The sequence below is a fragment of the Pipistrellus kuhlii genome, unplaced genomic scaffold (assembly GCF_014108245.1).
Source record: "Pipistrellus kuhlii isolate mPipKuh1 unplaced genomic scaffold, mPipKuh1.p scaffold_m20_p_10, whole genome shotgun sequence".
Taxonomy (NCBI): Eukaryota; Metazoa; Chordata; class Mammalia; order Chiroptera; family Vespertilionidae; genus Pipistrellus; species Pipistrellus kuhlii.
Genome location: NW_023425405.1, coordinates 6,559,780 through 6,585,372, shown reverse-complemented (window position 1 = coordinate 6,585,372; position 25,593 = coordinate 6,559,780).

The following is a 25,593-nucleotide window of genomic DNA, read 5'->3' as shown; positions in this document are numbered from 1 at the left end:
CCAGAAATAAATTACATGGTAAGTCAAACCCTCATTTTGGGGCTGGGACACTACGCAAAGTGATTTACAATTTGTTCTTTGCTGTGTAAATGAAAACCCCAAGATGTTGGCAGGAGAAAAAAACCTTTTCTTTCTTTTTAAATTATGTTCTTGTATGCATGAGAAACAGACTTCAAAAATAGAAATGTCCCCATTTTCTAAAAGTTTGAAAGGAAAATGACCCTTGAGAAAATGGTAATCTTTAAATATAAAAATGTATTCTTGCCCTGGCTGGTGTTGCTCAGTGGGTTGGAGCATCATCCTGTATATCGAAAAGATTCGGGTTCAATTCATGGTCACACTCATACATAGGTCATAGGTTCCATCTCCAATGGTTGGGGTGCGTGTGAGATAGATGTTTTTCTCTCCTCTCTCTCTCTTTCTCTCTCTCTTTCCCTCTTTCTCTCTTTCAGAAATGCAAATTAAAACTACACTGCGTTATGACTTCTCACCCATCAGATGGACAAAAATCCAAAAGTTTGAAAATTCGTTCTGTTGGTGAACCTACAGGGAAATTGTGCCCCCAATTTAGAGCTGGTGGAACTGCAAAGTGTCACAACCCTGTGACATATGGAAGGAAATTTAGAAAATTGACACTATCTCTAAAAAATACACATGCATTTACCCTTTAACCCAACAATTCTACTTGCAAATAACTGGCAAAATATGAAAATACATACACATAAATGATTCACTGTCATTTTACTATAATAGTCCAAGAGTGGAAGTAACCCAAATAACTGATTTTGGGACTGGTTGAATAAACTATGGCTCATCACATCAACACAATGGATTATTATGTATCTGTAAAAATAATAATAATTTTTAAAAATACTATTTTCTATATAGCACAGTTATCTCTAGTATATATTTAATTTAAAGATTAAATTTAAAGAAAGGATGCAGAGTATGCTACTATTTAGCTTAAAAAGGAAATATGAGAAAATTTCTGCATTTTCTTTACTTACAAAAATGGAGGGCCATGACTGAGTATCTCAATTGGTTAGAATATTTTTCCAATTTTCCAAGGATGCAGGTTCAATCTGTCATCAGGGAATATACAAGAATCAACTAATGGCACTGACCCATGTTGCTAAGTGGTTAGAGTGTTGGCCCATGAACCAAAGATCTTGAGTTTGATTCCCAGTCAAGGGCACAAACCTGGGTGGCAGATTCAATCCAGACCCTGTCAGGGCATATGCTAGAGACAATCAATGTATCTCTCTCACATCGATGTTTCTCTTTCTCTCTCTCTCTCAAATATATATATTTTAATGGAGATATAATCTATGTACATATTTATTTAATTATCTGTAAAGGTATAAATGCAAGAGACAGAAGCAGAAACTACTTTTCTTAGCATATATGATATTTTGTAGATTTGATTTGGAGATTGTGTACATATTCTGTGTACTTATAAAATAAACATTTTCTAATCCCTATATATTTGGAACAAAGTGAAACAAATAAAATTGAACCTGCTGATGTCAATACACACCAAGTAACTTTGAAACACAGCAATTATTTAACTGTACATTTCTAGTGGTATGTACCATAAGAATACAAAAGATCTGCAAAGTAATATTAAACTGTGCTTAAGGAACATCCTATTAGCATAGTAGCATTTGAAACTAGTAAAGACTTTCCCAAACTCCATTTTGAACAATGCAACCAGGAATCCAAAAGCTTGTCAATCCCTGAGCCAAGATACCCACACCTAGGCATATCACAGCTGAACTGCTGAGCCTCAGAGGTACACAGAAAAGCTTAACAGCAGAGAAAAACACATTACACCTGTGAGTCAATAATAAGAATAACAACAGACTTTTATGAGAAATATTCCAGGGTAGAAGACAAGGGAATCAAAGCTTTAAAGTGTTCTTTGAGAAAAAAGGTTTAGTCAGAGAAAATATCCTTAAAAATTGAGGCAAAATGAAGACAATATGCAGATAAACAAAAGCTGAGAGAACTCTAACACACCAACCATTAACATACCAACATTACAAGATAAATTAAATGAAGAACTTTAGGCTGAAGAATCATAATACCAAATGGAAATGTAGAAATGAAGGAATTAGGGGCATAGAAAATAGAAAGTATATGGTCAACTAAACCGGACTTTTTATTATTTCTTTATTTAAAAAAAAAAAAAAGATAATTGATTGTTTAAAGCAAGAATTATAACTGTGTTTGGGAGGTTTAAGATATTTAGGAAGAAAATGCATGATAAAAATAGGAAAGAGAAGGTAAATGGAAGCACACTGTTGGGAGAATTTTATTATATACTCTGTTTCGCTGAAAATAAGAGTGTCTTATATTAATTTTTGCTCCCAAAGATGCACTAGGTCTTATTTTCAGAGGATGTCTTATTTTTCCATGAAGAAGAATACAGTACACATTTATTATTAAATGAAAATAAAGGAAATTTATTACCTGTATACAGTACAGTAGTACAGTAGTACAGGTAGTTGTCAACACAAACCAGACAAACTGTGAATCCTACAGTATCAAGAATTTACTCATTTATTCAGTGACAATCATGTCATCATCTTCTGGAACATCATCATAACAATCCAATTCCTGAATTTCCTGGTAAATTTCTTGTGACTCCATTTCTTTCAGAATCAGTGGACCAAATCTCTCATGTTTAGCCTGGGGGGGGGCGGTTATTTTTGGGGGATCCCTTATATTTCACTCAGAAGGAAACCTGTAAGTCGGTCTTATTTTCGGGGAAACACAGGTACTAGAGGCCCGATGCACTTTTGCTCTGGCAGGAGCTGCCTTTCCACCTTCCCACACTGCCCAGAGGCCTGGAACAGCTGGGGCAGTGTGGAATTTTAAGGTAAACATCCTGCCCTGCCCCCAGCAGCTCAGTGCCAGTGTATGCAAATTAAACTCCCATCTTTGTTGGGTTAATTTGCATACTCACTCCTGATTGGCTGGTGGGAGTTGCAAAGACACATTCAATTAGCATGTTACTCTTTTATTAGATGAAGTGTGACAATATTAATTCTAGGGGAACTATGATAAATTAAAGGTGTCCATTATAATCTATAGGTGAATCCATTTTTTAAAAGAGTTTTAGCTAAAGTGTCAATAGAGGAGATACTAGACTAGTAAAAACAAATAATTAGTAATTCAAATAAAGACAAGAAATGTGGGACATGGAATAAATAATAGGTGAAACAAGTAGAAAACATACTGAATAATAGACAAGCCCAAATATATAAGTAATTTTATTAAATAAGTGAAACCAAAATATGTAAATAAAATAAAATTCCATTAACATATAGACATTATCAGATTAAAAAGCAAGAATAACCTATACCATTTTTATACAAGATAAACTTTAAATATGAATTATAATCAAATCCATTATTACAATAGATACTTCAACCCACCTGTCTCAGTTATTGATATAGCAATAAACAAATCAATGTAGATACAGGAAATTTGAGCATCACTGGTAACCACTTTGACCTAATTAGTATTTATAGAAAACTACAGCCAAAATTAGCAGAATATACATGATTTTTAAGTGCAGAAAAAAAGTATACATTAAGTGCTTGTATTAATAAAGAAGAAAGGCCACAATTGATTACACAAACTTCTACTTAACTAAAACAGAAAAAGAAAATTTAAACCCAAAGTTAGCAAAGGTAACTAATGAAGGTAGGAATAGAAATCAATGAAACAGAAAACAGAAGAACATTAGAAAATCAATGAGACCAAAAGTTGGTGTTTTGAAAATATCACACACACAAAAAAAGTTTAATATTAGTTAATTCTAGAGAAGGAATTTTGTTGGTAGGGTAACAAGAATGGAAGGGAGATTTTTACTATAAAAGCCTTCTCTTCGTTTTGAACGTTGAACCATCTTACTGTATTAATTAATTCAAAACAAAATCAAATGTAAAAGTAAAGAAAAAACTCACTTCTTTGAATTGTAGTAATTTGTAGGCCTATGCCTAGCTCATGAGCTATCTCCTGCAATAGCCTTGCATCGGACAAGCTGAGAGGTGATAATAGATTGGAATCTAGGCAGGGAGATCGAACAGTGCAGAGGAATAGCATTACAATGAATGCTGTGTGCCAAGTTCCATGGCACAGGAGAGGCGATCCTCAGTGTATGTGAGCCAATATGAAAGGCTGTGCCAAGGAGGCCTATAGGATTCCCCTACAGCCTCTGCCTTTTCCTCCATTGCACTAAGTCCCCTCCTCCAGCTCAATATTACTGCGCATGAACACTGCTGTCTCTCACTCCTCCCCCATCCCATCCAAACTCATTTTATCTAATGCCTTAAAATCCCACTCCAGGCAGTCCAAGCTAGCAAAGAAGATGTAGGAGGATTTGGAAGGGGACAAATAATTGAAGGGAGAGAAAGAGAAAAATTTCTATGATCAAATCTGGGAATCTAACCACTCAATTATGACATAAATTACTTACATGGCAAAATTCATTTCTATTTTCTCTACAATCAGCATATATAAAAAAAATAATTTGCTTGGCAATTTTTTTTTTTCATTTGACACCAAAGGCAAAGGCAACAAAAGCAAGAGGGACTATTGCAAGCTGAAATGCTTCTGCACAACCAAGAAATCCAACAGAATGAAAAAGAAACCCATGGAATGGGGAAAAAATATTTCTAAGCCATATTTCTGATGAGGGGTTAGTATCTAAAATGTGTAAGAAACTCATACATTTAATTCTCATTATGGAAAATAGTATAAAGCTCCTTCAAGAAATTAAAAAAAATTTAATATATTTTTTATTGATTTTATACAGAGAGGAAGAGAGAGAGATAGAGTTAGAAACATCGATGAGAGAGAGTCATCTATCAGCTGCCTCTTGCACACCCCCTACTGGGGATATGCCTGCAACCAAGGTACATGCCCTTGACCGGTATCGAACCCGGGACCTTTCAGTCCCCAAGCCGACGCTCTATCCATTGAGCCAAACCGGTCCCGGCTTTTTTAGGAAATTTCATACTGTTTTCCATAGTGGCTGCACCAAGCTACATTCCCATCAGCAATGTATGGGATTCCCCTTTCTCCACCTCCTCACCAGCACCTGCTCTTTGCTGATTTGTTACATCTCTCTGATGATTAGTGACTGTGCATTTTTCTATGTCTCTTAGCCATCAGTATGTCCTCTTTGGAAAATTGTCTATTTAGGTCCTTTGCCCATTTTTAAATTGAATTGTTTCTTCCTTTTGTTAAGTGGTTTGAGTTCTTCATATAGTTGAAAATTAACCCCTTATCAGATGTACCACTGACAAATATGTTCTTCCATACAATGGGAACCCTTTTATTTTGTTGATGGTTTCCTGAAACACCAATCAGAAAGAAAGTATGTAACCCTATGTTCATAGAAGCACAATTTACAATAGCTAAGATCTGAAAACTGCCCAATTGCCCATCAGTAGATGAAGGGATACATTTACACAATAGAATAATAGGCAGAAATAAAAAATAAAGATCTCTGACCCTTAGACACAGCATGGAGGGACCTGGAGAGTGTTGTGCTAAGTGAAATTAGCCAGTCAGAGAAAGACAAGTATCTCACGATCTCACTCATATGTGAAATCTAATAAAAATAATAATCTGATGAACAAAATATATCCAGAGACATGGAAGCATGGAACAGACTGATGAATCTCAGGGGAAAGGAGGGGAGGTGGGACAGGAAGAGATTAACCAAAGAATTTATAGACATATATGCATTGCCTATGGACACAGACAATAGTGTGATGAAGGCCTGGGGCAGAAGGACATCTGTAATACTTTAAATTTAGAAAAAAAATAAAATAAAAATAGAACTACCATATAATCCAGTAATCTCACTTCTAGGTATATACCCAAAGGAAAGAAAGTCACTATTTCAAAGAGATAATTATTCTCATATGTTCATTGCAACATTTTTCACAATAACCAAGGTATGTAAACAACCTATCAACAGATGAATAGATAAAGAAATACACACACACACACACACACACACACACACATTACACACGGTGTGACAAAAGTAGGTTTACAGTTGTGAGTACATGACACACAGAGTTTATTCTTGCATTATTACTTGTTAATTAGTGTATTATTTTCCATAAGAAAACTCTTTTAAAAGGAAGAAAATTCTGCCATTTGAGACAACATGGGTGAAGCTGGAGGACATGCTGAGTTAAATAAGCCAGACAAAGACAATTACTGCAGAGTATCAATTATGTACAGAATCTAAAATAAATAAGAAGCAGGAAGGAAACAGAGAGAATGATGGTCACACAGGGCTTAAGTAAGGGAAATGGGGAGAGATTGGTACAAGAGTATAAACTCTTAGTTGTAAGATGAATTCTTAGAATCTAATGCATAGCATTGTAACAGTAGTTGATAATACTGTATTGTATAATTAAAATCTGCTAGCAGATTACATCTTAAGCATTCTCACATACAAAACTCTCCCCTCCCCCTCAAAAAAGAACTATGTGAGATGATGGATATATTAATTTAACTCGATTGTAGGGATTTTTTTTACAATTGTCCATTTATCAAATCATCATATAGTACATTTTGACTACATTATAATTTTATTTGTCAACTACATCTAAATAGACCTGGGGTGGGTGGGGGAAAGCAGTATGAAAGATAACCTGTTTGTAAATAAGGAAACTTCTGTATTTATACTCCAATATAGAGACACGGTGAAGGTCATAATATTGTAGCTAATAAAGGTCAGGGCTGATATTTAGACACAAATAGTACAGATGCAATTTTTTTCTTTAAAAAAATCTTATATTGAATCTCATTTGTGCAAAAATAATACTGGTTAGCTTGTGGAGATTGTGGCAGAAGCAAAAGATGTGTTAGCACAGGCTTCAAGGCACGGGGGATAGTTCTCAGGAGCTTCAAGTTGGAACTTCAAGTAATTTTTTCCTCATATATACCTGACAAAAAAAATATGTGAAACAGATGGTACTGCTTGGCTATTTATAGTTCGTGTTGAAATTTGTTTACTGTAAGACAGTTTGGATCATGATTTAACAAATCTTATCTGAAACATACCACAGGGTTTTCTTAGAAAGTGTTAGAAAATCAGTTGATGACAATAGTTATTGTTTCTTCCCTCTACATATAAAAAATATAAAATTAGCAATAGCTTTCTGGATGCAAACAAATAGACATAAAAAATCATGTACAAAATTGGGAGATAGTCATGTCTATTGAATAAGCAGGTGCACCTGGGTCTGTGACAGATAATAGATAGGTAATGATAGATAATAATAGATGATGATATAGATGATATAGATATAGATATAGATATAGATATAGATATATAGATATAGATATAGATATAGATATAGATATAATACAGATAGATATAGATATAGATATAGATATAGATATAGATATAGATATAGATATAGATATAGATATAATACAGATAGATAGATATAGATATAGATATAGATATAGATATAGATATAGATATAGATATAGAATTCAGGGGTCTTCAAACTGTGGCCCGCAGAGGAGTCTGATCCGGCCCGCCAGGTTTTTTGGGCAGTGAGCGCAGCCGAGGTGCTACAGTAGGAATTAGTAGTTCATATAGTCCGGCCCTCCAGCTCTCTGAGGGACCGTGATCTGGCCCCCACTTTAAAAAGTTTGAGGACCCCTGAATAGATATAGATATAGATATAGATGGGCAAGTGGGTGGATAAAGATACATATTCTAATTCAATGTATTTTTTATTGAATGAGTTGTAGCAGTCAATGTATATAAATCATTGAGATGAGATGAGATTTGTACATTTACAGAAGAAGAGCTAGTGATAGATAAATGGAATTTCATAGAAGTAGGGGGAAGGCACAGAATAAATCCCTAGTACGGATAGTTGCTATTCTTCCATCTTCTTTTCTCCCTATTCTTGCCCTTCCATCTCTCAATTCCCCCACCCCACCCACTTACTTCATTTTTTTTTAAATTTGTTTGTTTCTATTCCTCAAATGACATGAAGCTCTTTATATGACATCTACACAATAGGGGTTAATTTAAAAACTGAGAAAATTGGAGCAAAGAAGACAGATGAGTCCAGAAAACAAATAAGATATTAATTTATACCTGTATCATGAAGAGGTAGAAAGTAGAGATTGGGTGGACTTTAATACAAGTCCGGCCAGAAAGTTTCAGCATTTTCCCTGGTTGTTTATTGAAGATGTCGTTTATCCCCTGCAACGGTCTCCTCATTGTCTGCCCAAATGATCTCAGATATAAGCGAATCTAGAGCCAGGTCAAGTTGCAGGTAAGTGATGGGCTGGTAGCTGCCAGCCATGGTGCTTCTAGACAAAGTTAGCGCCTCCCCTCTCCACAATCCTAAGGTCTCTGGAAAGGACAAGCAACTTAACAGCAGCTGAGAAAAGGGCTAGTAAAGATTCTTAAGTGAATGAATAATGTCTATATTACATATAAAATATAAGTGCATGCCCAGGCCAGTGTTGTTGAGTGGTTGGAGCACTGGCTTGCCCACGGAAGGGTCTCAGGTTCGATTCCTGGTCAAGAGTGTGTACCTGGCTCCAGTTGGGGTGCATGCAGGAGATAACCAATCAAGGAGTCTCTCTCACATTGTTGTTTCTCTCTCTCTTTCTCTCCCCCCACCCCCTCTTCTACTCTCTCTAAAAAAAATCCTCAGGTGTGGCCCTGGCCGATTTTGCCCAGTGGATAGAGCATCAGCCTATAGACTTAAAGGTACCGGGTTTGATTCTAGTCAAGGGCATGTACCTTGGTTGTGGGCACATTCACAGTGGGGGGGTGGAGGGGCGTGCAGGAGGCAGCTGATGGGTGTTTCTCTCTCATCAATGTTTCCAACTCTCTATCCCTCTCCCTTCCTCTCTGTAAAAAAAAATCAATAAAAATATTTTTAATGAAAAAAAATCCTCAGGTGTGTGTGTGTGTTTTATTATTTTTATACATGATCTAAATCTTGATATTTTGGGAGGTATCTCTCCAGCTCAAATGCTTGTCAGTAAATTTTGTTTATGGTATTTTCCTACAGGAGGAATATATAGTCCATATATGGAAACATTTTCAGAGGCTTGAATTATAAAATAATTACATAAAATAAACCAAATAAGAAAAAAATGTGGTGTTGATACAATTTATAGACTCTCATGGCTGATTTGTCTATTTTTAGTTTAAATGCTCTCACAAAATAGGCACAGGTTTTATCATCAACATCCCCAAATCCAAACGTTTGCTCTAACTGCTAATAAATAGATGCCCCCAGGGAAAAGTTGCAGTTCTGTGCACCCCGATTCTTTCTGTAGAAACAGAGAGATGAACATGGCACCCACTCAGGGTTCTGTGAGGTTCAAAGGAAAGCACATATGAGGAAGCCCCTGAGACCCAGGCGGGTGTTGAGAGAATGTTGTTAGCATGTTATTTTCAGAATCCTAGTTCATGGAAGTGATAAACACTCTCCACCCTCCGTCTTTTACCTTTCCCAAGAATGTTTCATAGGAATCTTTCTTTTTTCTTCAAAGGCAGATATTTTTAAAACCCCTACATTCACTGTGTTGTAGGGAACACCATTAACTCTGTGATCTATGGCCATTGTGGCAGAAACCACTAACTGTCTCCTATGCCTTTAAAAAAATATATATATATATATATATATATATATATATATATATATATATATAATATATATATATATATATATATATTATTGATTTTTTTACAGAGAGGAAGGGAGAGAGAGTTAGAAACATCGATGAGAGAGAAACATAGACCAGCTGCCTCCTGCACACCCCCAACTGGGGATGTGCCTGCAACCAAGGTACATGCCCTTGACCAGAATCGAACCTAGGACCTTTCAATCTACAGGCTGACGCTCTATCCACTGAGCCAAACCTGGTAGGGGTCATATGCCTTTTGACTACGTTCTCTCCAGTGCAATGTGGAAAGTGACCTGTGCCACTTCCAACCATAAAACAGGTTTCACTGGGTTGCTCCTAACTTTTTTCTTCTTTTGGATCACTGGGATAGTAATCATTAGGCTGCTCTGATCCTGAAATTAATATTTTTAGGATGACATAGCTATAATCAGTCTGGCTCTTACATGATAGTATGAAGAAGAAAAACATGCTACTGAACCAAACCATTTCATGGGACTGATAAATGAACGGAATTTAGCCATTAATATTGTATGGTCTATTTGTTACAGCGGCCTATCCTAATTAGTACACCAAATGGACCTCAGAATTCACATCTGTAAAATGAGACAGTTGGCCTAGATTACTCCTAAGATCACTTTTTTACAATCACGTAGTATGATGCTTAGCCTTAGGTTAGTAAAGCCATTCTGTCAGTATGAATTTGTCCCAGCCTGAGGAGAGTTACACATTAAAGAGAATACTTAAAATTCAGGTGTTAGCATAAAGTGGAGAAAAATGCATAATAACGATACAAAATGAATCCAAGAGACTAAAAGGAAAAAAATTGGGTGGGGGAAAAGAGAGTACACAGTGTCTAGAATACCCAAATTCTGTTTGGCCTGAAGTCTGAAGGCTATGTTTCTCAAAGCAAAAAGTGCGTCCTTGTACCCACAAAAACAAAAAAACAAAACAACAAAACAAAACAAAAACAAACAAACAAAACAACAAGAGAGTAGCCTTAGAGCTTGATGGGGGGCAGAAATGGGTTAAACCCAGCAGGTTGGGAGGAAGACGAGGAAAGTCAGATAAGAAAAACCCACATTCAGAAATACTGCAATTAGAAACCCAGTTATTATAGAACCACTGCAACCGAAGAATGGCTGCTCCGAGCCAGACCGAGCGAGCCGGCAGGCGCTGTTTTCATGCCGTCACTGGCCTCAAACACGTGCATTTTTTGCCTTCACTGGTTTATTACGCTCTTTTTAATGCGCAGCAGCAAAATGTGCCCCCAGAAAAGTAGAAACCAAATCCCATGAGAACATAAACAGTGGTTTTATAAAGAGGTGGAATAATGGTTCCAGTTTGTTTCCAACGGTGTTTGCTTTATCTCAAATGAGCTGAGAAATGGAGAGAGCTGGGATGTTAACCAAGTGCAGATGCTGACTGGTGATGACAGGACCATCAGAGGAAAAGTTAAAGACAGAGGCTCTTCCAAGGGACCAGACAAAGGACCAGGTCTAGGAGCAGCCATTGGACAGGCTCCATGATAAAGCAGCCTTTTTGAGGGCTCTAGTATGCTAGGTACTCTATTAAAGACTTTTCTTGCACTAGTTCATGTCTTCTCCAAGTAATTTTATCCTCGTTTTACAGACTTGAAAACTAAACTGCAAAAACAGATAGAGCTGAGGAGAGATGGTTAGGGGCAATCAGGCATGCAGGTGAGCAGTAAGGGGTGATTAGGCAGGCAGGCAGAGAGGTTAAGGGCAATCAGTGCATTGGGCCTCTAGTCCAGTGTTTCCCAACCTTCTCTCATGATGAGAATCACCTGGTGGAGTTGTTAAAACACAGATTCCTGAATCCCAACTAAGAAGTGCTAAACTAGAATTTTTGAGAACATATAGGTAAAATTGCATACCTAACTTAGTGCTCTGTATATAAAATCTGTCTTAGAGCACTAGTCTATATATATAAAAGCCTAAGTGACAGAATGACAGGACGGCTGGAATGACTGGTCCACCAGTCATTATGCTGTACACTGACCATACACTGACCACCAGGGGGCAGACACTAAATGCAGTAGCTGCCCCTGATGATCAGTGCGCTCCCACCAGCAACCTTCTGCAGATGGCCAACCTCCCACAGTCCCTTCCCCCGGCCAGCCTCCCCCCACCCCCCGATTGGCCCAATGAGGGGGCTGGTCAGCCAACCTCCTGTGGGCCCCCCCGCAATTGGCCAACCTCTCGAAGCCCCTACCCCTGCCCCTGCTGGCTGGCCCTTATTGGATCCTCCCTGCTGGCTGGCCAACCTCCTACTACCAGCTCCAATCACCCCAATCAGGACTGGGCAAGCAGCCAGGCCAAGGGACCCACCTGTGCATGAATTCATGCAGCAGGCCTCTAGTATGATATAAAAAAAGATCATGACCCTACCTTACACCACACTCAAAAATCAATTCCATGGGTGGCCTGTGTTGCTCAGTGGTTGGTCCACCATTTGGGCCATATGCCCAGGTTGTGGGTTCAATTTCCAGTGTTGGGCATGCAGGAGACAGCCTAGTAATGATTCTCTCTCATGATTGATATTTCTATCTCTCCCTCCCCGCCCCTTCCTCTTTAAAATATATAAAAATATACTTTGAAAAAATCAATTTCAGATACATTATAAATGTGAAAGATAAAACAAAAATTACTTAAGATATGCATAAGAGATTTCCTCATGTCTTTAAGGTAGACAAAAATAGTTCACAAAAAGCACAAGCTTAATCGGAAAGGGATAAAACACTTCAACAGATTCTTCACAAAAGGAGATATCTAAATATCCCAAAACGTGAAAAGGTGCTGAACACATTACCTGTTAGAGAAAAGGAAAATAAGTCAAGGGTGAAATACTACTAAACAACATCAGGATAACTAAAAATTAAACACTCACAAACACAAAGCTTATGGAAAACTGAGATTCTCATTTATTACTGAAGGAAGAGAAAATTTGGCCCGCCACAAGACTATTTTGCAGTACGTACTAAAGTTATATATATACTTTATACAGCAAGTATATATAGCCAATAAAAACACACTGAAGTAATACCCATTATTCTGCTTGAATGGATCCTCTATGGATCAAAATGATCCTTGTGCAACAACTATAGGGAAATGAAGTCCTCATGGTGAAATTGCCACTTAACTGTTTCTTCTGCTCTGTTTAACATGTTTTCTGAGACTACAGGGCCTTGGGACTCAGTGCGGTATGGTGATTGGGACTAAAGGCCCTGGAGTCCCATTGCCTAAGCTTAAATCCCAGATCTACTGGCTACCCGCTGGGTTGATCTTCACCTGCAAAGCAAAGATAATCCTTCACTGTTATATAGTATCCTGCACTTTTATAGATTGTTTCAAGATTTAACAAGAAATACACTTAAAACTATTTCTTACACATATATAAAACTAAGTGCTATTTTTCTGTAGTTTGATCACAAATGAGGGCATGCCATTTCTCTTTACTAAGCACTAGTCTTTTTCTCTTTAAAGCAATTGTTTTTTGTTTTTAATATATTTTATTGATTTTTTTTTTTTTTTTTTTATAGAGAGTAAGGGAGAGGGATAGATAGAAACATCAATGAGAAAGAAACATCAATCAGCTGCCTCCTGCAAACCCCCTACCAGGAATGTGCCCGCAACCAAGGTACATGCCCTTGACTGAAATCGAACTTGGGACCCTTGAGTCCACAGGCCGACACGTTATCCACTGAACCAAACCAGTCAGTGCTCTTTAAAGCAATTGTTACTCATCAGTGGTGGGGGGGGGGGGGGGGGGGGGGTGGAATCAAAGTTCATGGCCTCGTTGTAGAAATGGATAAATTACCAATTAAGACTAATTAAGACCTTTGAATCAACAATGCCTAAAAAAAGCTTAGATCAACACCTTTAATTGAAGGTATTTTTTTTAAGATAATAAAGGCAAGAACTGATATGCTTAGTGTGTTTGCCATATAAACGATAATGTTTGGATAGCAGAAACTAGACTTCTGCTTAATTATTAACTGGAAAACCAAGCAGAATTTGAATCAATACTTCCTTTTTCCCCCCCAGGAAATTGTAAGGCAGAAAATGAAGCAATGGTCTAGAGACCTTGCTGTTCAGAGCTCATCCAGTGGTGACCATTCTATTATACGTGCCCCTGCATGCAGCAGCAGCAGCCTTACAGCCATTGTCTAAGTCTTCAACAACTGGCTCCCGAGCTACCAAGAACCGTTTTTACAATTCATCAATGTAAGAGAGAATGTTAATATGCTTAGTATTTCTTTTGCTCGGAGTTTTCTTCCTCCAGATATCTGCATTTTTTAAAATATATTTTATTGATTTTGTACAGAGAGGAAGGGATAGAGATAGAGAGTTAGAAACATCGATGAGAGAGAGTCATCGATCAGCTGCCTCTTGCACACCAGCTACCGGGGATATGCCTGCAACCAAGGTACATGCCCTTGACCGGAATTGAACCCAGGTCCCTTCTGTCCCCAAGGCGACACTCTATCCATTGAGCCAAACCGGTTTCGGCCACAGATATCTGCATTTCTATGTTCAACATCACCTTTCAGATCGGCTCTCGGGGACCACCCTATAAAAACAGGATACTACCCCTTGCCCTGAACTCTGTGTCATCTTTCAGCTTTACTTTTCTCTGTAGTTCTTATCATCCCTAGACATATTTTAAATTTATTTTGAGTGTTGAGACTTTGTTTTATTCAATGCACAGTGCTTGGCCAATTGTTGGTGCTAAATAAATATCTGTTAAGTAAAAGAATAAATCTTTCTACACATTTAAATATACATAATATATGACATAGATGGCAATCTTCCCTTTGCACAGTAGTAGAAACCATAAAAAAAGCAACATGGTTTTGTAAGCCAAACCCATAAAAAATAATCTTCATAATTGGTGGGGAAACCTTTTTCTGTGACCTTTCAAATGGTTGTTAAAACATTAAAAATTCTCTTACTGTCCATTTGAACCATATAGATACCATTTAAAAATAGTAAAACTAATCTTTATTTAGCACACCATAAATTAAAATATTAGAAACATTGAAAATGAAAGTGTTTTATTTCTTTTATGCAAAAGTGAATGAAGTACAGTTTGGGCAGTGCTCACCTTCTCACTGAATAACTCATTACATGCACTGAACATCTTCCTTGCTTTGGTGAGCTGTCCTGCTCCTTTCTACGTTTGGATCAGCTTAACCACTATTTTATCTGTTATGTTTTTAATGTCTGAGAATTCCTTTAATGTGAAGTGGGTCATTTTTGTTGTTGTTTTTGTTTGTTTGTTTTTTGTTTTTGTTTTGCCAGAGGCACCTCTTCTGGGAACTCATCATCCTCTCATTATTAGCCCTTTCCTCCTCATCAAGCGGCTGAGCCACTTCTCCAGGTGCCAGTTGCTTATCTGGAGCTGGGACAGGCTTCAGTGAAATTCCCCCGGCAGCTATTGTAGCTCTGTTTCCATTTCTCTGAATCCTGCAGAGATACCTGCACAGCGGAGTAAAAGTTCTTTCCTGCCGCGCAGGTATTACCTGTTTTACTTCCTGCCATAATGCTTACGTGTTCTTAATTGCAGGCTTTATGACACATTTCTCCCTAAACGCAGCTCAAGTTACATGACCTCCAGGTGCAGTACCAACAACCTGTTCTAAAACCCATGCAAGCAAATCGGCTTTAAAGCTTAAAACACCTCCTTGGCCAATTGACTGGATTGATGACGTTGTCTTTGGTATAAAAAGCAAATTTTCACATTTCCAAGACCCCAAGAGGAACCTGGTGACAGGAATGGTGCTATAAAAGTTAAACTGCTTTGCTTACTTTGTCTCTTCACAGCTGGGGAGCCAGCAGGCAACACAGCCACATACTGTGCTTTCTGTGTGTGAACTGAGTAACACGTGTGCCCTGACCGACCAATCACGGACAGCCTTTGAAAAGGGGACGTGAAGGTCCCTGATGAGGTTTGGTATCTGCTTTTCACAGAGTGACTTGTGAACTGACGAGCTAGAGGCAAAGCACAAACTTTATCATTACTGAGTACATATTCTGTGGTAACGGAAATGTGAACTGTGTTTTGGAACTGGTGTCATTTAACTGAAGTACGTGAAATTCATGCATTTAGGAATCATGCAAAGCAAGAACAATGTATATCAGAGCATATGTTTTCAGAACCTAAATTTGTATTGTTCTGAAACTAATAGATAAAAGCAGTCTAATAGAGTGTATGTGCAGAAAACAGAACTCTAACCAAACAATATCAAAGCAAAAGGAGAAAAAGAATTGAGAGTGAAGAAGACATTTACATCATGTCTTCCATAAGGAATTGGGATTTGCTTCGATCGCATTCATGGGAGAAAAGAAATAAGAAAAGGGAAGGGGGCACATGAATAGTTAGTAAAGCAGAGTGGCAATTTTAATGACAAAACGAAAGGGTCAGAAGCTCCTTCAAATTTTCAAAACCTATGATACTAGCAATTTCCCCACAAGAATCCCAGGTGCAATTGACAGTGAGGAGTAAATTAATTGATTTCTTAGTCTGATATATTTCCATTTGTAATTCTGGGTGCTATCTTAAAATGTTGCAAATAAGCAAACCCATTTGTAGTCAGATTTATAACCATGTTGTTTTTAATATTTATTTTTGTTATTTAGAGACAATCATTGTTTTGCTCTGAGGCATTTTCAAAAATGTTATATTTTTCAGAAAGATCCATGGCAAAAAACTCTGACTTATTCTAAAATATAAATTTCTGAGAATAAAATTTCATACCATACCTTTAAAATAAAGAATTATAGAGATCTAAGGAATAACTAGATTAATAGAAGTATTGGCAAATAATCAGGATAAACAAGAATTAACTATGTGGTTAAATAAACTGAAGATAATTGTTACTCTTAGTTTGTTCAAAATATTGATGAATTTTAAAAAATGTGTTTATTTTCTTAGAACAGTTTGATAGATTATACCTTGATAAGCAATATTAAAGCACTTATATATTTTTTCTCACTACTTAATCCTTCCAGAATTTAAAAACTCTTAATAACTGAGTATTATTCTTTTCATAAAGCCAGTTTTCACTTGTGGATCCATTAACCAAGACTTTGACTGGAATGTCATGTTTGAGAAAAACAAGTCTAGTCTCTGTACATCAGCAAAAACCTTTCAAGAAGGAAGGTTGACTTCAAAGCCAATCAAAGCCCCTTGGAAAAGTGGCCTGGTCCCCTGTGTGTTTGCATGGTTCATGGCAGTCTTTCCAACTTGGGAAGAAGGTTGTTTTCCCGGCGGATGGCAAAGAAAGAACCTCAAGACATTTGGAGGACCTCAAGAACTTGAAGAATATACTCAAGTTTCCAGGTATTGCAGGCAAAGCCTGATGGCAAGTGTGTGGCTTGCCTTCTTTGCCCTGAGAGGCTAATTAAAGATGAACCTGGAGATTCTCCTGAGATTCTGGCAAAGCAGTTTTTAGGAAGCCTATATGTTCAATTGCTATAGCTGTTGTGTTTATGCAAATAACCAGGCCAAATTGAAATTGGACTTAATGCAGTAAATGAATTGGCTTAAAAATGAGGGTGGTTTTAAGGGAAAATTGTGTTTCAATAGAATCATAACACTCAGTTATAGGTATTAAACTCTAGTTCAGCTCATTGCAAAATAGTGTTTTTCACCTATGAACTAGACTGGATCCTGAACTTTTCTAGATTTCTGAAATGTGTTGGCTATAATCCCCTAACTTCCATAGAAATGGAAGAAATTTGACAGAGAACTTATAACAGTGAAGATTGTAACCCCACCATTTTTTTGACATTGTTTTCATAAATTCTGACTCTGACTAATATGTAGCTTATAGATAAACAGCATGTTTGCATAAGAATTCTAAGACCTAACTTCAGAAGGCACAGACTCTGACCTTTAATCATCTCAGTTCCGAGGAATTTGCTGACCTTCAACTTTAGAACCAGGATGATGTAGAACCGAATTATACATGATAATTACCATGGTAACTAACCAGGTCATCACTTGACCAGTCTCAGGATCCTTATCAGAATGAACTTTTCAAAACCTTCCCCTTTATCTCTTTATTCTTCTTTCCCTCTCCTTCCTTATAAAGCCTCTGCCTGCACTGAGATTTCAAGATGGACTTTGCCACAAGAATCCCCCATCTTCTCAGGCGAGTTGTACTTGGACAAACTTCTTTTTCTACACAAGCATCTGTCCCATGGGTTTGGCTTTTGTGTTGACAGCCAGTCACACTTGGGATCCAGTTGCTTAACTCCTCAGGCTACATTTTATCTTGTCCAGAGCTCTCATAAATCTATTTTGCCTAAACTTCAGGAAATCTGCAAGAGGAGAACAAGGATGGTGGCATAGGCACATACCTGTACTCATCACCTCCCCCACAACATCAAAATTACAACTAAATCACAGAACAACCATCATTCAGAACTGCCTGAAATCTGGCTGAATGGAATTCCTGCAACTAGAGAAGTAAAGAAGAAAGCACACTGAGACTGGGAGGAGGGGCGGAGGTGTGGAATGGGCTGGTCTTGCACCCACATGCAGTGTTATTTTAATCAGGATGGATATCTCCAAGGCCTCCCATAAGAAGCAGGGGGAACCAGCAGCAAATCAGACCTCCAGCAAAGATTTCAGAGATGGGAAAAGTCCCAGTAACTTCAGGCTGTGAAAGCCTTCAGGGCCTGTGGATGAGTGACACGGAGGCTGCTGGAGTCCCAGGTGTTCCTCTTAAAGGGCCCACACATGAACTTACACAGTCTCGCTTCCTCTGAGCTCCAGGGCAATGGCTTTGAGAGAATCCAGGGACATTCTGGATTGTCTGGCATTGGAGCAGGACCTCGGGGGCAGCTTTCTCCCAGACAGGGGTGTTTTCAGAGTTCATTGTTCCTATGCTAGGACATCAACTATACCAGGCCACTCTACCAATTTCAGCAGACATAACAGCTCCACCTAAACCATAGAAACAAACACAGAAAGGAAGCCAAAATGCAGAGACAAAAAAACATGTTACAAATGAAAGAATGGAAACAAGCAAACTACTGGATACAGAGTTCAAAACCATGGTTATAAGGTTATTCAAGGATCTTAATAAGAGCCTCAAGGGACTGACTGAGATCATTAAAGGAATTAATGAGAACATCAAGGGACTTAATGAGACTTTCAAGGGTGCTAGTGAGACTATCAAAGACATGAAAAAGGACCAGTCAGAAGTTAAGCATATACTAACTGAAATAAGGAATAATTTACAGGATTCAACAGTAGAGGATTCCAAGAATCATATCAATTATTTGGAATATGAGGAAGCAAAAAACACCCAATCAGAAGAGCAAAAAGAAAAGAAAAAAATATGAACGTAGTGTAAAGAGCCTCTGGGACAACTTCAAGTGTATCAGCATTTGCATTATAGGGGTGCCAGAGGAGAAGAGCGAGAGCAACATATTGAAAACTATTTGAAGAAATTATGACAGAAAATTTCCCCTTCCTGGTGAAAAAAAAAAAAATAGATTTACAAGTCCAGGAAGAGTTGAGAGCCCCAAACAAGAGAAACTCAAAGAGGCTCACATCAAGACACATCATAATTAAAATGGGTTAAAGATAAAGAAAGAATCGTAAAAGCAGAAAGAGAAAAGGATTTAGTTACCTAAAAGGGAGGGCCCATACAACTGTCAGCTGATTTCTCAACAGAAATTTTGCAGTCCAGAAGGGAGTGGCAAGAAATATTCAAAGTGATAAATAGCAAGGACTTACAACCAAGATTATTCTAGCCAGCAAAGCTATGGTTTAGAATGTAAAGTCAGATAAAGAGCTTCCCAGACAAGAAAAACTAAAGGAGTTCATCACCACTAAACCAGTATTACAAGAAATGTTGAAGGGTATTTTTTAAGAAGAGAAAGAGGAAGTAGAGAGATTTAAAAATAAACAATAAAATGACAATAAATACATATCTATCAACAGTTGAATCTACAATAAAAATCAAAATAAATGAACAAGGAATCTAATGAACACAATAAACTGATGAATAAAATAGAATCAGAGGCATGGAAACATGGAACAGAATGACAAATCTCAGAGGGAAGGGGAGGTGAAGAGGATGGGAAGAGATCAACCAAAGATCAGACAATAGGGTGGTGAGAGCCAGGGCGTGGGAAGGAGAGGTGGGCTAAGAGGATCAGTGGGAGAAAAGGGGGGATATATTTAATATTTTCAACAATAAAGATTTGACAAAAATTATTGAATATTTAACACATATACTTGCATATATACATACATATACATACAATTGTGTGTATGTGTGTGTGTGTGTGTGTGTGTGTATGTGTGTGTGTATAAACACAGAAATTTATTGCAAGAATTTGACTTTACTCAAGTAGTTAAGCAGTCTGGAAGACTATTGTCTTTATGCCTGAAGCTGGAGCTTGAAGTGCACCAGGAAGCAGCCAGGAAGAAGAAATGGAGACCAAGGACAACCTGGAGCCCAAATGCATGGACCAAGTCCCAGGAGGACAGACTGAAACGTCAGTCAGTTCATGCTGCTTTTGATCTTGGTGATGTGGGTATCCTGCTGAAGCCAGGTTCATCTTCCCAGGACTAAACATACACAATGAGTCCCAGAGTCAGAGAAGCTGAAGAAGGAGCCAGGAGCAGGTCCAGGCCTGGCCACTGCCTCACCCTGAGGAGGCGAGCCAGCAGAGAGAAGACAATGTGCCTGGGGTACCAAGTGGCTGCCACTTCCCTTCCGCCCTCCATCTTCCACAAGCACTTCTTCTGTGGCACCTGAAACCAAAACCTTACAGGAAAGGGAATTCTGGTCATTGTAGTTTCTCTCAGCCAAGCTGACATATATATCCCCAAATTCAGCAGCTTAAACAGGAAGCATCTATTATCTCACAGCTTCCAAGGTTAGGAACCCAAGGGCAGTTTAGCTGGGTGGTTCTGGCTCGAGATCTCTCTTGAAGTTAGAGTGAGCTGTGGCTGAGGTCATCTGAAGACTTGGCTGAGATAAAGGATCTACTTCCCCTTGCTGCATGGGCACCTTTCCATAAGGCAACGCACAACAGAACAGTTGGCTGCTGTGGAGTGAATGATCATAAACAGAGACAGAGAATCCACAGTGTCTTTTTAGCTTAATCTCAGAGCTGGCACACCATTACTTCTGCCCTAGCTATTGATCACACAGCCCATCCTGCTGTGCTGTGAGAGGAGACTACACAGTGATGAAAATACCAGGAAGTGGGGATCATGGAAAGCATCTTTCTTTTTTTTTAATTATAAGAGAAAGTTTAGATTGTTTTTTTTAAATATATTTATTGCCCTAGCTGGTTTGGCTCAGCGTATAGAGCGTCTGCCTGCGGACTGAAGGGTCTCAGGTTCAATTCCCGTCAAGGGCACATGCCTGGGTTGTGGGCTCAATCCCCAGTGGGGGGCCTGCAGGAGGCAGCCAATGGATGATTCTCTCTCATCTTTGATGTTTCTAATTCTCTCCCTCTTCCTTCCTCTCTGAAATCAATAAAAATATATTTAAAATATTTATTTATTTCTTCAGAAAGAAAGAAAGGAAAAGGGAGAGATAGAAGCATCAATGATAAGACAGAATTATCCATTGGCTGCTTCCTGCCCTCCCCCCACTGGGGAGTGAGCCCACAACCCAGGGCCTGTGCCCTTGGCAGGAATTGAACCTGGGACCCTTGAGTCCGCAGGCCGACGCTCTATCCACTGAGCCAAACTGGCTAGGGTGAGAAAGTTTATTTAGAAAGTTTCAAAGGTGGTAGGGGTGAGCCAGCCTGGCTGCGTAGGCTCAAGAAACAAATTACATAGGCAAAAGAAAACGCTTGGAGCTTAGGAGAGAGTAAGGCAAAGGTAACAGGACTTTGGAGTGGGGGTAGGAAGAGCCGGGAATGGGAACAGCGTGGGTATGCTCCTGAGAGGGAGAGCGGAGGAAACAGCTTAAGGCTGGCAGGGTCTGCACAGGTGTACAGCACTTCCAGGAAAATGCCTTCCCTGTCACTGTGAGACAGTGGCTCTCTTCTGATTGAAGGTCTGGTGTCCTCTTCATTTTATTGGCGCCCTCCATTCACTGCTCTGGAAACAACACCTTCAGTACCAATGATTCTCTCTTTTATTGGTCTTTACCTTTTATAGCACACATTTACAGACATCGTCACCCTGGATCCTCACAGTAAGAGGACAAAACTAAAGTTCAAATGCATGTCATTCTGTTTCCAAAGACGCTAGTTTTGCTATTCTTACGCTAACTTTACGGCATTGACCTTGCCAACATGACCACTCAGTATTATTATTATGGAAAGGTTCATAATCAACTAACATGGTCTAGAAAAGCCCTTTTCTTCTCTCCGATTACAAGTAATTTGTCTTTAGACTGGCAACGTATCTTCAGTATGATTTTCCTATTTGTCACTTTAAAATCTAATTACACGTTTTAAGACATTCGGTGAAATACACAGGGCACAGTTGTCCCAACTATGAAACAGTCACATCCATATTTTAATGTTTTCAAAGGTTTTTTAAACCAATGAATTTCATTAATTAAATTAATTTTTGGACATAAGTTGAGCAAATTCAAGATGTTGCCGGTGGAGATAGCATTATTCCATAGAGCCATGGGGAAGCATTCGGAGGACTCGCATGTGGGAAGATATAAGGTATCATGGCAAAATCTTGAAGCTAAAACCAAGGAAGGGCTTAGGCTGCCTGCCTCTTGCAGAAATCCAGCCTTTAGGACCACCGGCCCTCTCTTGTCCTTACCGAGCCCGGGGGAGGGGCAGAACTCAGAACTGCCGTGCCCTTAGCCTGCCATCCAAAGCTTAGGAGCCCACACAGTCTGTTCTTGTCTCACCCACTTCCAGCATTGTGCTCTGTCTCACACAGCTGCTATGGAGACGGAAGACACCTTGGCATTTCTGAAGCTTTAATTATGTCCCCTTGGGTGTGAGAATGGGTAAGCTTTCTTTCAAACTAACCAATCTTCTTCCTCATTCTCCACTGGCTTATGCTGGGCCCTCTCCCCATCCAATCCCTGTCCTAGATCATCCAGGTTCATGCCCTTACCCAGTCATTTTCCCAGGCTGGACTCCTCCCTTTCCGAGTCACCAGTTTGGTTCCTACTGTGCATGTCTCAGCGGAAGAATTGTCCCCCTTGCTGGCTGTCCCTCCCCTGGTAATCCAGGCAAATGGACCAGCTGCTCCCCAGGTCATAGGGAAGCCGGTCTTTCCCGCCTGCTCAGGGGATTAAAGTCACTTTGGTGGAGGGTTCTTTTGTCACCTGGGTATGTGTGAAGCTGTAGCTTCCAACTTAGTCAGGTTTAATTAGGTATTTGTCTTCCTTCTCTAGTGTTAGCAGTTAACATCTAACGATAGCTACCTACTGTACCAATACCAGAAACAATTCAGTTTCACTAAAAGAGAGATGTTGACAGGAAGACAGGAAGGCTGGTCAACAACCTTAATTGCTCTAATCACTCATCCTTTAGTTGAGACATTGTTAGCTGAAGCAGCCTCCACCTTGTTTGTCTGTGTAAGTTTCTGTTATTTCCTCCCTAATGGCTACATGTAAATTTCTATTTATGTTGCCTAAGATGTTTTCCCCAAAGCCTCAATAGCAGAGCCAGAGTAGGAGTAGTTCTTCCACTAGAGTTGGACTACGGCCTGGCCCCCCATATCACCAAGTTGAATTTCTTCAGGTCTCTTCATTTGTGTGCGGCCTTTCTCCAGAACTCGAACCCTGAATTGGAACCCTTTCCACGTGGGATGTGAAAGAGATTCCTAAAGACCAAAGTGACAAACTCTTCCTATTGTATCGCTATTATTTAGTGACTCGGTATCTTTCACTGTGAATACAGTCTTTACAACAGCAAAGGGGATTCTCTGAACCACCGGCTCATGGGTGGACTTCTACATTCCAGCCTCTTTTTCTTCTTGGTGAATAGGCCCAGAAATGGCAGACAAAAGAGTCAACTGCCGTCAAGAGAACTTGAGGATCCAAAGGGAGCTCCCAGGAGACACTAAATGCTGCTGAGATGAATGCCATTTCACCTTTCTTTGCATTATTTTCTTTATTCTTCTTCTTTATTGCTTTTATTATTTGTCTCTCTTTTTTTTTTCCTTTCATATCTCTTCTTTCTCTCTTTTCCTATTTAATGGAATGCAACTCTTTCAAGAAAAGACCTTTGGTGGCAGCATGGAGGGACTGGTCCACAAGGCTGTGGGCCATGAGAGTGCCAAGTGTGAGAGCCCTGCCAGCCAGGAGTCAGGTATGAGCAGCAAGAGGATGCCAATGAACCCAGAAGCAACTCCTTTGTTCAAGAGCTTACATCTAATCTTCCAGGCATGCAGGGCCACACCTGCACGCCCACTCTGACCAAGGTCCTGTTTCCACATAGGACTGACAGGCAGTCACCTTTCCTGTGCCACCCAGGCCTTTCTGGGCACACCTGTAATCCCGGGCCTTCCTTTTGTTCCTTTACAGTTCATTAATAACTGGGTTAAATACTATGATCTCACAGGGACACAGACAACAAATAGTACAGGGAAGGCCCAATGCGGGGCAGGGAGTGAGTGGAGGGGAGCAAACAGGGAGAAGATGGGAGACATCTGTGATGCTGCAACAATTTAAAAAATTAAAAATACTATCAAATTAAAACTTTTCAAAAGGAAATGGAAAAGCAATCCTATCACACTGCTTTCTTCTAAGATGCTCTTTGCCTCCGCTGTGGCCCCTTTCCTACAATTTACTACAGCCAAATCTGCCTCTAAAATAAAGGTATCTCCATCCCCCAAACCACACAAACCCCCAATGTCCTTTCTCCCTCACCCAAAAGTCAACCTTCTTTCTTAATTCTGAACAACAACAAAAATGTATCACTGCTCTAGATTTTAAATTTTTAAAATATTTTATTGATTTTTTTTATGGAGAGGAAGAGAGGGAGATAGAGAGTTAGAAACATCGATAAAAGAGAAACATCGACCAGCTGCCTCTTGCACACCCGCTACTAAGGATATGACCGCAACCAAGGTACATGCCCTTGACCGGAATCAAACCTGGGACCTTTCAGTCTGTAGACTGAAGCTCCATCCACTGAGTCAAACCGGTTCCGGCTGCTCTAGATTTTTAGTAATAATATCTACTTACTCCATCTGCAGATGCTACTCTTCCCTCATCCCCCAATTACTGGGGAAATTTGCACCTGAGCTGCCAGGAGGGTTCATCTCTCTCCAGTATTTTCCTGTTTATTTTTCAATCCATTATTCAGAGGAGTGCTATTCCTTAGGCAACTTATTAACTCTTCATGAGACTCACAAGCTTTGAGTTCTTGAAGCATTCTACCCAATCCTCCTTGAAGTTTCTGGGTAAACAGGGTAGTGTGAGTTCCCTTTCTATTTTTAGTATTTCCTAAAGACATACTTTTAAGGTGTGGCCACTTGATATGGGTTTATCTTAAGGTAAACCTCCCATAGCACCTTATTCAGGTTGCTCTAATAGCGCCTGCTGTGTTTCATTATGATGTTTATCTACTGATGGAGCGCTTTCCTCTCCCAGGCACTTTTTCCTGGACTTATATTCGCAGAGCTGAGCAAAGGGTCTGGGACATAGTAATCATTCAGCAGCAGTGTGTTGAATAAGCATGCTCTTACGTGACCCAAGTCTCCTTGTGGGCTTTATTATATCCAGCCTGGAGCAGCGGTAAGCTGGCTGAAGTTACAGGCTGTTTACCTATCCCCGTCATTTCCATGAAACAACCCTCCCCGTCCCCCAGGGAGAAATGAGCCCTGAAACAACCCTCAGGCATAAGCATTTGCGCAGAAATTCCATCCCAGAGCCTCCTGCTATTCCCACCCGGATATGAA